Genomic DNA, 14,785 nt, shown 5'->3' with positions numbered 1-14,785 from the left:
TTATATCAGGTAATAATCCCGCCTCTTGTTGACAGCGTTGGTTTAACCTGGATTTAGATAACTTTAATACAATTGGCGGTAAATTTACTTCCTGACTGATTCAATAGAAAATGGCTTCGAATCCTGATAACAAAATTGTTTATTAAAAAGGTTGTAAAGTAATGGCTGAACTGATTTAGATAAAAAAGGATGAAGTCTGCTTAAGAAATGAATTCGAAATTGAATAAGTATAATTTTGGAGATGGTTTAGGCCTAAATTTCATTTATTAATTTTTTTAACAGCAAAATTGAATAATTTAAGATAAATCATTTTATGAAAGAATTATTAGCATTTTGTGATACAATTACTTTCATTTTATAATAGGATTATTAGCATTTTATGATAGGATCATTAGCAGATTATTAACACAACTGATGAAGTTATCATTTCTGTAGATACACTTTATTATCGGTAGTATAAACTGCTATCCGAAATTTTCTATTAAGTAAAATATTTGCCAGTATTTAAAACACCACCAAACAAAGAACACTATAGTTTTAAGTCCAAACTGATATCTGTCTACTTGTTAATCACCATTTGACAACTCTAAAACAAAACCTGACAGACCTACTATTTTTACGTAGGTCCTATTTACAAAATAATCAGTAAAATATCACAACACATAGTAGTGTTGTTAAAGTAGATAATACGTTCGTTCTTGAAATCGTCGTCTATCAAACAGAAGCAGTAATTAGTCAATACTTCGATCTGACAAGATTTGTCAAGATACATTGTCGCAGTTAATTCGCTGGTCAGTGTTAAAGTATGTCATTAATCAAACTGTACTTGTTTGGATTAAGATTAAGTCCGTTACAAAAGGGGTGAATTCCTCCCTTTCTGATAAGATTGGTCCGCATAGCATTAGCCACGATCTTTTAAAGTGTGTGTACAAGGACAAATAGAGTTTGATTGCAGTTCCTGTTTTGGTGAAAATGCAAGTTTGTATACCACATTTAATAGTGTTTCATTCAATATTACATGCCATAAAACGATTAGCAGTGTAAGTGCTAGTGAGGTTTGAATATTAAGTTAAACACCTTTTTTATTCTCATCTTTTGCTTAGGATATATACTGATGAGTCGATCATATTGTGAAAAAGAATATTTAAAAAAATAATAATAATAAATAAATAGTAGATAAAATAAAATACTATACATATTTGTAAATGCTAAAGTAAAATATGTATTCAATTTAATACAAATTATCAAACAACTAGGCTTAGTCAAATGAATCTTTTAATATTTGCATTTGAACAAATATGTGTTGGCAATTATCATATAAAGTATTGATGAAGATACTGGGGATGTACAATTTTGTTTACGTTTGACGAAGTAAACTGTGAAAAAAGATTGGTGAACGTTTCACCATAGTTTCAGACATAATTTCAGACTAAGAAACGGAAACTATAGAAACTTAGTTACAGTATATAGGATATGAAATCTATTTTAAACAATCTGCTGTTTGATTTGTGTTCTTTTGAGATTCCTAATTATGTTTGATTCACTTCCCAACTATATATTACTTAACATAATTTACAGAAGGCTTAAGCACGTAAAAGGCTCTTGCTACCAACTTATATTACATACTGTATTTTAATTTATCAATATTCTAAAGATTTCGTTTTCGTTTTTAAACTTTTGTGGTTCATCTTGCAAAACACGGGGACAGCGAGATGGTTAAGAACAGGAAATTGATAACTAATTTACAAAAGACCATATCCGGACTCAGGACTGCTTGTCAACATTCGTTTGCTTCAGCTACCCTATGGGGACCCCAAATTTCGATAGCCGTGAATTCCATTGACACTACTGTTGATCGTAATAAATATGTTCAACCAAGCGTTCTGTCTGCACATAATGGTCACGGTACGAACGAGTGTTTTCCCGGTAGCAAACAATTCAGTGGAAATAGAATAGGTGAACAGATAGACCTGTCAAACGATGTAAACACCAAAACGACAGTAGATCAAAATGGTCCAAATAAGAAATATGATCGAAGTACCGGCGCTGAATCGTCCGCTTAACCCTCACATAGCGACCATACATGTTATATCGCAGTTAAAACAAATTAAATAACCGAAGAGATTGAAACGTCCAAAGAAAAGTCATACCAATTTGGGTATTAATTGGTCATGTGGAGACAGAGGAGATTTGAAAAATTGTTAATGACGGCAGACAATGACGATGGACGCCAAGTGATGGCAACAGCTTACATGGCCTTCGTTGAGCTAAACATGGTATTTTGTTTATATTTTAAACAAATTCAAACTGCATTGTACTTCCTGCCTGATAAGCACAAATTAGTCTAAACAGTTTCATTTTCATATTCATTTCTAATTTGATCAACATGACAGATAATTCAGCTGTTGTAAGACCATTTCTTATGCTTATTATGTAGCAATACATTTTCTTTACGTAATATTTAGGAATATCTAGCCTTGTTTTGATTGTATATTTGTTTTCTAAAATTTATCGAAGAAGATGCAAATATCTAATTTATTAAACTTTTAGGAAATGGAAACACTGTTTATTTATTCTCAAATTACGCGTTACCTAGTATGATGGTTCTATCTTCTTTTATTTGTACCGTTGAATTGTCAATTATTTACCCGCTTGCTTTTACTTTACTACTTATAACTTATCCTTAAATGACACAAACTTATCTGCACGGGAAGGGCTAGATTATATCAGGTAATTTTAAATCACGCCCTTTTTGACAGATTTGGTTTAACATGGATTAAGATAACTTTCTATTCAAGTTATGATAGGTTTACTTCCTGACTGATTCAATGGAACTTATCTTTGATTCCTGATAGCAAAATTGTTTATCAAAATTAAAAGATTGTAAAATAATGGCTTTACCGATCTAGGTAAAACGAAATATTAAGTCTGCTTTATAAATGACATAAAGTTTAATTTTGGATATGGTTTAAGGCCTTAATTTCATTTATACATTCATTTCGCCGTGAAGGTTTCACAAGTAATACTGAACTACTTGTTTATCACTACTTGACATCTCTGATTTAATTTGAGGTATACTTATGGCAATTAATTTCCACATTCATTTTATATTTGCTAGTATGGACATCAAACTTAGACTTAGTTGACGTCTTAGAAAAACTATAAAAGTAACGAATTAATCATTGGATAAAACAATAATAAAACAAATTGATAATAATAAAAACTGACAGAATAAGATATCTTATATATTTTGTATCTGTTTACATTTTTTTAAAGTTTGCTTATGTAAGACTTTTACGTAGGTCCTATTTACACAGCTGTTGGTAAAACAAAACTTACAACAAATAAAGTAGTAGTGTTAGAGTAGTTGATATGTAATACTTTTGTTCTCAAATCGTTGTCTATCAATGAGAAACTGTAATATATCCTTACTTCGATCTGACAAGATTTTGTGAAGACAGATTGTCGCAGTAAGATCGTTGGTAAGTGTTAAGGTATGCCATTAACAAGACAGTACTTGTTTCGGATTAAGATTAAATCCGTTACAAAAGGGGTGAATTTTTCCTTTTCTGATAAGACTGAACCATTGCGTAGCATTGGCCACGATCTTTGAAAGTATGTGTACAAGGGCAGATATATTTTAAATTAAACTACTATTTTAAGTGAAAATGCAGGTTGATGTAAAACACAGAACATGTGTTCCATTTTAAGTTATATGACATGTGGCGATGAGCATTGTTAGTTTTATTGTGTTTTGAATACCAAGTTGAATATCTTTTTTATTCCCATCTTCTGTTTAGGATACATATTGATTAGACTATCTTATTCTCAAAAAGGCGTTCAATAAAGTGTAAATAAAATGAAATACTATAAACATATTTGTAAATGCTAGAATAAAGTATGTATTCAATTAAGTAGAATTATCAAACAACTGGGTTTAGTCTAATGAATCTTTTAATATTTGCATTTGAAGAAAATATTGGCATTTATCATATAAAGTATATATGAAGATCACGGGGTGTTCAAATTTGTTAAAGTAAACAAAGTAAACTGTGAAAAAGATTGATAAACGTTTCATCCAAGAGACATGGTGTAAGACTAAGACGGAAACTATAGAAACTTAGTTACAAGAGATACTTGTGAAGGAGATACGAAATCTATTTTAAACAATTTGCTGTTTGATTTATGTTCTTTTGAGATTCCTATCTCTGTTTGATTCATTTCCCAAAGACATATTACTTAACATGATTTACAGACGGCTTTTTTACACATATTTCACTTTATATATTTGGTACAGTGTTTTAATGTATACATAGCGTAAACATTTCATTTTCATTGCAAAACTCGTGTGGTTCATCTTGACATGTTCCTGCCTATCCCAAATCCTGTTCAATATATATTGATATGTGACTAACAAAGACACAATGCATAGTAAATAGTACAAAATATGAGTTTGGTTAAGATAAGAGATACACGCGTCTGAAAAATCGAATTCTAATGAAAACTTTTACCGTAATTCATATTTTTATAAGTAACATTATAGACAAATAAAACAACAATAGTACACACCGTTACATATCAACTAATCAGCATACTACGAACTAGTACGCCCCGTGCAGGTCCGGGTGTTAAAAGAATAGGCCTGCAGCAGCGCTAAGCTTGTCGTAAAAGGCGACTTAATAGTGCTCAGAACCCTAGCCAGGGGCTTAGGCGCTCTGCCCACAGAACATCTGGGATGTGTGCCCCAGGTGGTGGAATGGGGTACCCCTGGCGTGTTACATCTGGGGTTGTCAGGCTATAATACGGAAAACCTGACCGCAAACCATAGTGGTGCACCGTACTGGGAAAGATGCCACATTCCTCGCACGTTAAAGAACCGTACTATGGTATTCTCCCGGAGTAGGAACCATAGGGCACGGCCACAGGAGGCTAAATTGCCCGACCCTACCCACCACTCCCTATTTCCAGTGGCAATAAAAATTTGTCGATCCCAATGTCCTTGTGTCCCATCCCTTTTTCATTTCATCATCATTTCATGTTCATTTTATCATCAATTTCATGTTCATTGTCTGAATATAGCTAAAATATTGCTGCTCGGACGCTAAACCCCAACAAACAAACAAACAAGCAAACGAACTAATACATTCTTCTTAACTTATTACATGTTAAATGAAGACCATCTATGTTTATAATTTAGTCTATCACATCTTATATTTTAGATGTCTTTAAGAACCGGTCCATAGAAAATAAAGACGCTGCCAATTGTTTAGTGATTCATGGTGAACAAAAACCCATCAAACAAACACAGTATAATCTATATATTTTTTTATCTCAAAAGCGCAACGACCAAATGGAAAACTACGGCTGATTATGTGATCAAGAACTGTGTCTGAAGAAGAAAAATACTGCATTTGGTGGTTTTTTCACATGCATGAATCACCTTCTGTCTGAGTTTTAGAGAAAAAAAAAACAAAAAACAAACAAAAAACAAAAAACAAAACAACAGCTACTTATATAGTAAATTTAGTTGATGTTATGAAATGCCGTAAAACAGATTTTAGTTTTTTTTATGAACTCATCGTTAAATTCCTTGTGTCTTTTTCTAAACTAAATACTTATTTAATAACCCTGTAAGGACAAACAATGTCTATTTCTCAATAGTAAATGGTTTAATAACATAGTATATTATCAAATATATCAAACAATGTTAGATAAGATTACAATAGTCAATTGATTTACATTTAAAAAAAATAGGAAGGCAAATATTTGCCATTCTTGATAACAGCACTTATTATCAGCAGTATAAAGTTTAAGTAGAAAATGTTATTTAGAATTAAATATTTCATCGAATTAATTTATCAGTAAGACCATATTAATATTAAACTGCTGATTTATCATCGTTTGACAACTTCAATACATACTGGGGTAAATATCACACATTTAAACATTTTGAATTAGTTCAGCCCTCGCTGTTTTCCCGCTAACGTATATTTGTTTCTTGTGATTTGGCAGTAAGCCGTATAGCCGTATAGTTGACTTATTATAATTAATAGAAACGAAATTGAAAGACAATATTTTTGGATAATAACTACATAATTACGTCCTGCATCTGCATAGCATTTACAACCTACAATATCGTTTTCGTCAAATTATTTTTCGCACAACTCTTTATATCTAGTTCAAGTGCGCTATTTGACATATAATTTGCAATAAATCAAGTGATTCATATTTAATTTAAATGTGATTGATATGTTAAGTTTAAAAGTTTTGGAAGATAAAAATGTTCGAGAAGAGAATGTCAATAGAAATTTCGTATATTTTAGGAAATCGGGAGTCCGTACTGTTTTGAAGATTGAAATTGCAAATTATAATACATTGTTTCGTAGAACAAAACAATATAATACTTGTAAATGTTGTAAATATAGAGATACCAAAGATGTTTGAACGTGAATGCGCGTGTCAAAGATAATAGCGATAGGAAAACTTTTCACAAAGAAGATGTATATAAAAATAATGTGTATGCTGTAAAGTCCATTTCCCATTTCTAGTCACCAAAAGGTAGTATCTACGATCCTTAACCAAACTCAATGCATCCAAGGACAACCCTAGAGGTGGAGACCAGTGGTCGTCTCCTCGACGTCAACCAAACACTTATGTATGAGGATCAGAGTATGCCAACACTTTCGTAGTTAATACGTTACTAATTACTTACCCGAAATCTTCTTGCCTGTGTTTTCACTTCACCAAACAGCCAAGAAGGCCAATCGTCCTATACAATTATCCAAAGTACCCTTGTATACCTATCTGATTTGCTCTTTCCCAACTCAGTCGGAGAACACTTGTCAAGGGTTTGTTCCAAATCAGGAATTCATAGCAATGCTCGACAAGGAACTCATTAAGTACCCAAAAACACATATGTAAACAAACTACTTGACTGAACAAACTTACATGATGATACAGTATCTAAGTATAGGGGAATTCTTGTGAGTCGGGTCCGTTCTATAGAGGGATGCCCCTTTGGTTATCTAATAAGTATAACAAAATACAGTAAATATTATACCAATAAGTCTGCTCGGGACTATAACATTCTTCAGACGTTTATTTCAGGCGATTAAATTGGAATTGATGACAACTTTAAGTCCGACATCAATAAACATACAGCATAGTTCAATAGTATAGGCACTAGTTGTTCAATTGTAGAGCTAAGAGCAGACGTTATGTTCTTGAGAACAGTGAGAAAGACCAACTTAAATAAATCATTTGAAAAAGGCAATCAGAAACTTAAGAGTGATTTAGCAACTTGTGATGAAAAACTAGAAACGCTTCGCATTTACTGTGTTCGAAAGTGTGCCCAATTTGATGCAAACTTTAAACTCATAAAAAAAAAGACCAGCGCTATTTGTAAATATGACTATGACGAGTATCTTGCTACTGTAAAGCACATGGAAACCGAGATAGTTCGTCACGGAAATTTAATAACTAATTTACAAACGACCATGTCCGGACTCAGGACTGCATGTCAACATTCTTATGGTTCAGCTATCCGAAGTGGACCCTAAATTTCGAAAGCCGTAAATTCCACTGACACTACTGTTGATCGTAATAAAAATATTCAACCAAGCGTTTCGTCTGCATACAATGGTCACGGCGCGAACGAGTGCTCACCCGGTAGCAAACAATTTAGAGAAAATAGAAGAGATGAAACAGAAAGAACAGAAAAGGTGAACAGATAAACCTGTCAAACGATGTAAACACCAAATCGGCAGTAGCTCATAGTGGTCCAAATACGAATATGACCGAAATACCGGCGCCGAATCTGCTTAACCCTCGTCTAGCGACCATACATATCGCAGTTAGAAAAAAAAATAGAAAAACCGAAGAAACTGAAACTTCCTGTGATAAAATGTTCTTTTTTGGCGTTCGGAAACAGCAAAAAACTATATTATTTATCAGAGATTGACTCGAAATCGACGCGCGAGGGAATTCTTACATTTGTAGAACGAAATCGTGTGAATGTAGCATACTTAAGATAATTTGAACGACATGAACACCAACGATTCGTTTCTGCGATAGTTCAAATATCTGAGGAAAGTGTACATATCATAAATGAACGCGATCCTGGCCTTACGGGTTTTCATGTCGCGAGTGGTTAAGCGTAAAAGAATGTCAACAGAAAATGTCGGATGACTTTTATGAGAACGACAGCGCATTTTACTATTACAACCATAATTAGGGGTACAATATGTACAATGTAAAGAAGTCAATTAAAGTAATTTCAATCTTTTTTGTTACATTTTGTATGTATAGTCTAAAAATTGTATCTTTGAATGTAAGGGGTATTATGTCTTCATCAGTATGCCTCAATTCACTCATACAATTGACACAGTGTGACGTATGCATAATATCAGAACACAAATTGAAAAAAAAAGTTCTCTTCCTTTTATGTACAGTTTAGAAAAATAATGGTGTAGTATTGCTAAGTGTGATCTGTTGCCATCCGAATATAAAACCTATCATGGCAAAGGTGGTATAGCTATTTTATATAAGAATTCCCTTTATTTTTTTTTTTTTTTTTTTTTTTTTTTGGAAATGAAATTTATGATACAGGCTCGGCAATAATCGTTGTATTAAACTAAAAAATACACTTTTTAGCTCATTACAAAAGATCTGATCAGAAAGAAAGAATATCGTTTGGCTAGATCCTTCAATCTTAGTTTCCGCTCTAGAGATGACGTATTATCTTTAAAGAATCCTAATTTCAGGGATTTGATACATCGCATCTACCCGAAAGAACTTCAGATAAAGGATACTACAGACATTGTGAAGTCAGCCTCATATCTTGACCTACACTTAGAAATCGATGGTAAAGGAAAACTATTGACCAAACTCTACGACAAACGTGATGATTTTTCATTCAGAATTGTCAACTTTCCTTACATCTGTGGCAACATCACTTCGGCTCCTGTGTATGGAGTGTTCATATCACAACTCATACGTTATGCCAGAGCTTGCCGAAACTACGCAGACTTTTTGTATCGCGCTAGAACTCTAACAAATATGAACGAATGGCAAATTGCGCGCCATTTCGATCACAAGGTGTCCATTCAATGTCTGCATTATGTAAGTTGTCTTACCATTCCCTTATGGATGCTAAACTATCATTTAGTAGCAACTATGATTTGGGGAAAGTGTTCATGGAGTTAGACAGGAAAAGCCCTGTACAGGTCCGGGTGTTAAAAGAATAGGCCTGCAGCAGCGCTATGCTTGTCGTAAAAGGTGACTAAATAGTGCTCAGAAATCTAGCCGGGATGTGTTCCCCAGGTGATGGTATGGGGTACCCCAGGCGTGTTACATGCTGGGGTTATCAGGCTATAATACGGAAAACCTGATCGCAAACCATAGTGGTGCACTGTGTCACGTTCCTCGCACGTTAAAGAACCCTGCTGTGGTATTCGATGGGAGTAGGAACCTTTGCGCTCCACCACAGGAGGCTTAATTTCCCGACCCTGCCCATCCCTCCCTTTTTCTAGTGGTAATTTGTCGACCCTATTACGCTAGTGTCCCATCCTTTTTTTTTCATTTCATCATCATTTCATGTTTCATTTTATTATCCTTTTCATCTTCTGAATATAGCTGAAATATTGCTGCTGGGATGTTAAACCCCAACAAACAAGCAATAGACTGGAATAATTGGCCTTAGAATTACGGAATAAAAAGCTAAGTATTTGTGTACATTAGTCTGATTTGACCCCTTGACCTCTATTTGTTTATTTTGTGTATTTATCGGTTAATCTGACCGCGAATACTTTTCTGTAGCAGTCATAACTTAATTGTTGTCTTCAGTTTACCCATACACTGAAGCACAATCGCAATTTCACGTTTACATGGCCTGTAGTTGAAAGTAGTCGTTTCACAATGTTCAGTACTTGTGATGTAAACTGAGAAACGCGAAATCACTAGAATGGAAACTCATTTTTTTCTTACAAGAATCATTAACACATTCATGAAGCTCTCATAAGTGCATGCAGTTTGTGGTATATACATTTGCTTGTTATATTCATGTATATTAATAATAATTTTCATGTTATTCAGAATTATGTGAATTGACCAAACGAAGAGCCATGGGCCATGAGAACCTTAGTAGAACCGATTTTAAAGAAACAAGTCAAATTATCATTTAATGTGTTAGTATTGACATATATAGATAGAGTATTGTTTTTTTTTCAACATTTACATAATTAGTTAATTATTCATTGTGCATACATGTATGTAAGTACATGTACATGTTTGAATACAGATACATGTTATATTTGTGTATTAACAATATATATATATATATATATATATATATATATATGTATATATATATATATATATATATATATATATATATAAATATATTTATTTATTTATTGTTTTTCATTCTCAGGTCTTTCTATGGAAAAAGTCGCAGATCCATACAAATACAAGAGATTAAGATGTAGACTTTCGTTTAGATATTATAAATCCTTTAATAACATTGACATGTACATTTGAACATGTATGTGGACATTTCTTTTTGAATAAATAATATGGGAGTATAAGATGATACTCATTATATAATTAATTAATTGTACTTTGCATGCTCATGACGTTTGCTTGATTGAACCGTCTCTCAGGGGTCAATTGTGTAAATTTCAGTTTGTTTCAAATTTTGAACTTATCCCCTTTGTTGTGCCTCCAAAAATGTCATTTGATTGAAAAGTCTTCCAATATCAACCTTAAATCTTAACTCCTTGTTTGTCCTGAGAAGTCTTTGGTCTGTACATCAGACCAACAACATTGATATTGTCCTTATCTTAAGGGTTGCAAAAAATGCGTTTAAGGTAACGAGTTTATTTTTCACATCTACGTCTATATTTATCAATAGAGCAAACATTTTTTTACCTTGTAAAGCTCTTTAATTTGTATTATCTTATCCCAAAACCTTGATATAGTTCCAAGTGGCTTCCATATTTTTCTCATTAAGATAAAGTGAAAGTAGCTATAAATATAAACGAAAGTAGTCCCAGTATAAATGGTCTCCATTTAATACATTTTGAGTATTTCAATTGTTCCAATAAAGTGTAGTTTTAAGATTTAGAATCCATAACAGAGGGTAACTTGCATTTGATACATAATTAATATTCTGTTTACTCTTTATAGGTAAATACTAACTGATGAAAGATGTGTATTTAATGGCAGTCTGACACGTTCATATGCAAGATTCAAGAATAACATTTACTGCAAAATGTTTCAAAATGGCTTCGAAGGTTTTGCTAAATGAGAGGAATATTTTGGTATATGATATGATGTGTTTATGGCATGCAATATTAAAATATTGAACTTTCAGTTCTAGGTTAAATTTCTTAGTCCATGATTAAGATCCAAAAATATTAATTTTGCTGTTATAACATAACAAAAAAAAACTATCTAAAACATATTATTTTGGTTAAGACTGATAAGCCATCATCATAAACTATCTGTTAACATTTTGGTCATATCTTTGTTTTACAGTATTAAAAAAATGTTTTGCATTTACGCTATTTGTCGCACCTGAATGCAATTACAAACATAATATAGTTTAGTGAAACCGAGATTATAATGTAACCATTATGTACTTCTTCATTTAATTATGTCAAATTCAATTTGATTTATGGAAATAAATAATCATTGAACATTTCGCTTATTCTAATCCCCATTACAAAATATACCTATTCCATTTTCTAATCTCACAGAAACAAATATAATTGAAATATTTTAGCACACAGATGCATAATGTTTTGGTAGTGTTATGACGAAAAATTATTCCTAAAGCACGTGCAAATGTACTAAGATAAAAGACAGAAACTCAGTGTTGATACAATATTGTATTTAACATATTCCTTGCGTTTGTCCATTAAAACTATCAATAAAATAATTGCGAAAACTTAACTCTTTAAAGTAGTAAAATATCCTTTTAAGAATTAAGCATTTATACGTCAATGTATGGACCTTATCGTTTTTCAAAAGTACCTTAATGCGTTCGAATGAGAATCCGGTAAATACGGAACGTTTAGAAATGTAGGCATTACATCACCAATAAAATCCGGTCCGCAAATAACACTGCAATACATTTACAAAAAAGCATTTTGTTTTGAATACATAACAACGTAAACATCTGGTATACAGTATCAAAAGGTGAGAAAAGCTATAATTTATATGTTTGTACCTAATAGGTTTGATAGAATTATAGCACAATGAAGGAATTGGTGCCTATGAATTCATTTCATGGAAATTCAATAATTGTGATGCACATTTACCTCGTTAAAAAATGATATAAAAGAAAACAAAACAAAAGCCCATTATATGGTGCGATGCTCCATTTTATTGAAACACTAATCTAAACATAACAACAGCGAAATACATTTTAACTTGCTTCCAGTTTGTTTTTTTTTTGTTGGGGTTTAACGCCGGAGCAGCAATATTTCAGCTATACTCAGGCGATGAACATGAAGTGGATGATAAAATGAACATGAAGTGGATGATAAAATGAACATGAAGTGGATGATAAAATGAACATGAAGTGATGATGAAATGAAAAATGGGATGGGACACGAGGGTAATGGGGACGACAAATTTTGATTGCCACTGGAAATAGGTCGGGCAATTCAGCCTTCGGTGGCGGAGAATATGGTTCCTACGCCGGGAGAATACCACAGTAGGGTTCTTTAATGTGCGAGGAACGTGGCATCTTTCCCAACACGGTGCACCACTATGGTTTTCGATCAGGTTTTCCGTATTATAGCCCCAGCATGTAACACACCAGGGGTACACTAATCCATCATCTGGGGCACACAACCCAGTTTCTCTGTGGGCACAGCGCCCTAGCCCCGGCTAGGATTCTGAGCACTATTTAGTCGCCTTTTACGACAAGCTTAGCACTGCTACAGTATTATTCTTTTGTAACTCGGACCTGCACGTGACAACATGCTTCCCGAAATGTGCAACTATGTAGCACTAACTGACGTGGTGATGAGTGAATTCTGCATTCCGATTGACAAATACATAAGTTGTAATTTTTTATGACTGTTTTGTTTTTCTACTCCAATGAAACTAACAATAAACGTATGTTGTGATTCCTTGCAGACATTTTCAGGAATAGCTCCATTGTTTAGGTAAACATCTGATTACTGTATCCAAGTACAAATTGTAAATTTGCCCAACTCAGTCAAATGTTTGGAATTCGGTGCATTTGAGTACGCATCTGGGTAGTCGTATATGTATAGTACATCTGAGTGTTCATTTACAAAGTAATAAACGATGACCCTTACGTTTCTGCGTGCTCCAGGAATTACGTAAGAATCAGGGTTATCATTGTTTCAAACAAGGGTTATGAAAGGGTTACTACATGATATTATCTCAGATATGATGAATTTTTTTCTGTGATGTCATATGGCGCAAGATTCGTGCATTAAATAATCAGTGCATGGAGATTGATAATTAATAATCATTCAGATTGTTAGCTGATTTTAGCCATACGTAGTTGATCGATATAATTATAAGAATATGAAATATACAGTTTTTATTATTGTTTGCTCTTTAGTTACATTTATTTTGCACTTTCAATAGAACAAAGCTACCAATGAATATCAAATGCGATGACAGCTTGTGAATAACAACAACCGTATCGCTAAAATTGTGACGATCCTATGGAATTTGATACTTGAAAAACTATTAATCTTGATATATTATGGAACCTTGTTCTACTATATTGTAAAAGCATATTTCGCACCATGCTCCCAGTTTTTAGTGGAATCTTAGTTGCTCATTTACTTCTGTTAATTTGTATGCATGATTTTAGATACATTATGTTCTTTGTTGTGTAAATTACATTCTTTTGATTGCTGCTATAACCTTGGTCCCTGTGATTACTCTTTCGTTTGGTCTTCATGAAATGCTCGCCTTTCTTTTTTCTTTTTTTTTAAATTGGAAGAGAATGTTCTGAGCATGCGACCGATGTAAGAGTAATCAAGGGAACCAAGGTTATAGCGGTAATCAAAAGAATACAATCCAGGGGCAAAGACCAGACATAGAAAACAAACATAAAAAGAACATAAAGTAACCAAAATCACACATACAAAGTAACAAAAACTAATGAACAACTCGGACTCCACTAAAAACTGGGAGCGTGGACCAGGTGCATTGGTAGGGTAAGCGTCCTTTTTTTCCAGAAACATCCACCGAGTTGCTCATAGAAAGTCAAGTCTGGGATAGACAAACGAGGAAAGGAAACCTATGACCCGTTGAATAAATCAGTTTTTATGGTGGAGATGGATACACCATAACGATCCACGAGTTCATGATGACGACTATAAAACTTCTGTAGTGATGACTTTAATCTTGTAGCAACATAACCCTTTCTAGAAGCCTATTAATTAGAGTTCTAGCGAGATACAAAACGTCTGCGTAGTTTCGGCAAAATCCGGCATAACGTATGAGTTGTGATATGAACACTCCATACGCAGGTACTGCAGGGATGTTGTCATCGATATCTAAGTGTAGGTCAAGATATGAGGTTGACCTTACAGTGTCTGTAGTATCCTTTATCTCAAGTCCTTTTGGGTAGATTCGACGTATATAAATTGACTAAAATGAAAACATTTAAATACATTTTCGTTGGAGCGATGACATCAGAGACTCACACATTTTCACATACTCGAAATGCACATATAGAAAATGTGAACAAAATTACTGACAATGATAATACGCTCCCGAAGGGATCGTA

At 33.3% G+C, this 14,785-nt stretch overlaps 1 long non-coding RNA gene across 1 annotated transcript; it reads left to right on the top strand.

The window, feature by feature from the left end:
- The first annotated feature begins 5,273 nt into the window (after window positions 1–5,273).
- LOC148603302 (uncharacterized) lies at window positions 5,274–11,622 on the top strand. Its single transcript, XR_015916807.1, has 4 exons — window positions 5,274–5,925; window positions 6,549–6,669; window positions 10,093–10,184; window positions 11,185–11,622. It is a non-coding gene; the product is annotated as an uncharacterized LOC148603302 (long non-coding RNA).
- The last annotated feature ends 3,163 nt before the right edge of the window (window positions 11,623–14,785 follow it).

This window comes from Perna viridis, chromosome 11, assembly GCF_037379345.1.
Source record: "Perna viridis isolate PV_CMFRI_1.1 ecotype Kerala chromosome 11, ASM3737934v1, whole genome shotgun sequence".
Taxonomy (NCBI): domain Eukaryota; kingdom Metazoa; phylum Mollusca; class Bivalvia; order Mytilida; family Mytilidae; genus Perna; species Perna viridis.
The sequence above is the reverse complement of the archived record's forward strand: the minus strand, read 5'-3'. Positions and strand labels throughout refer to the sequence as shown.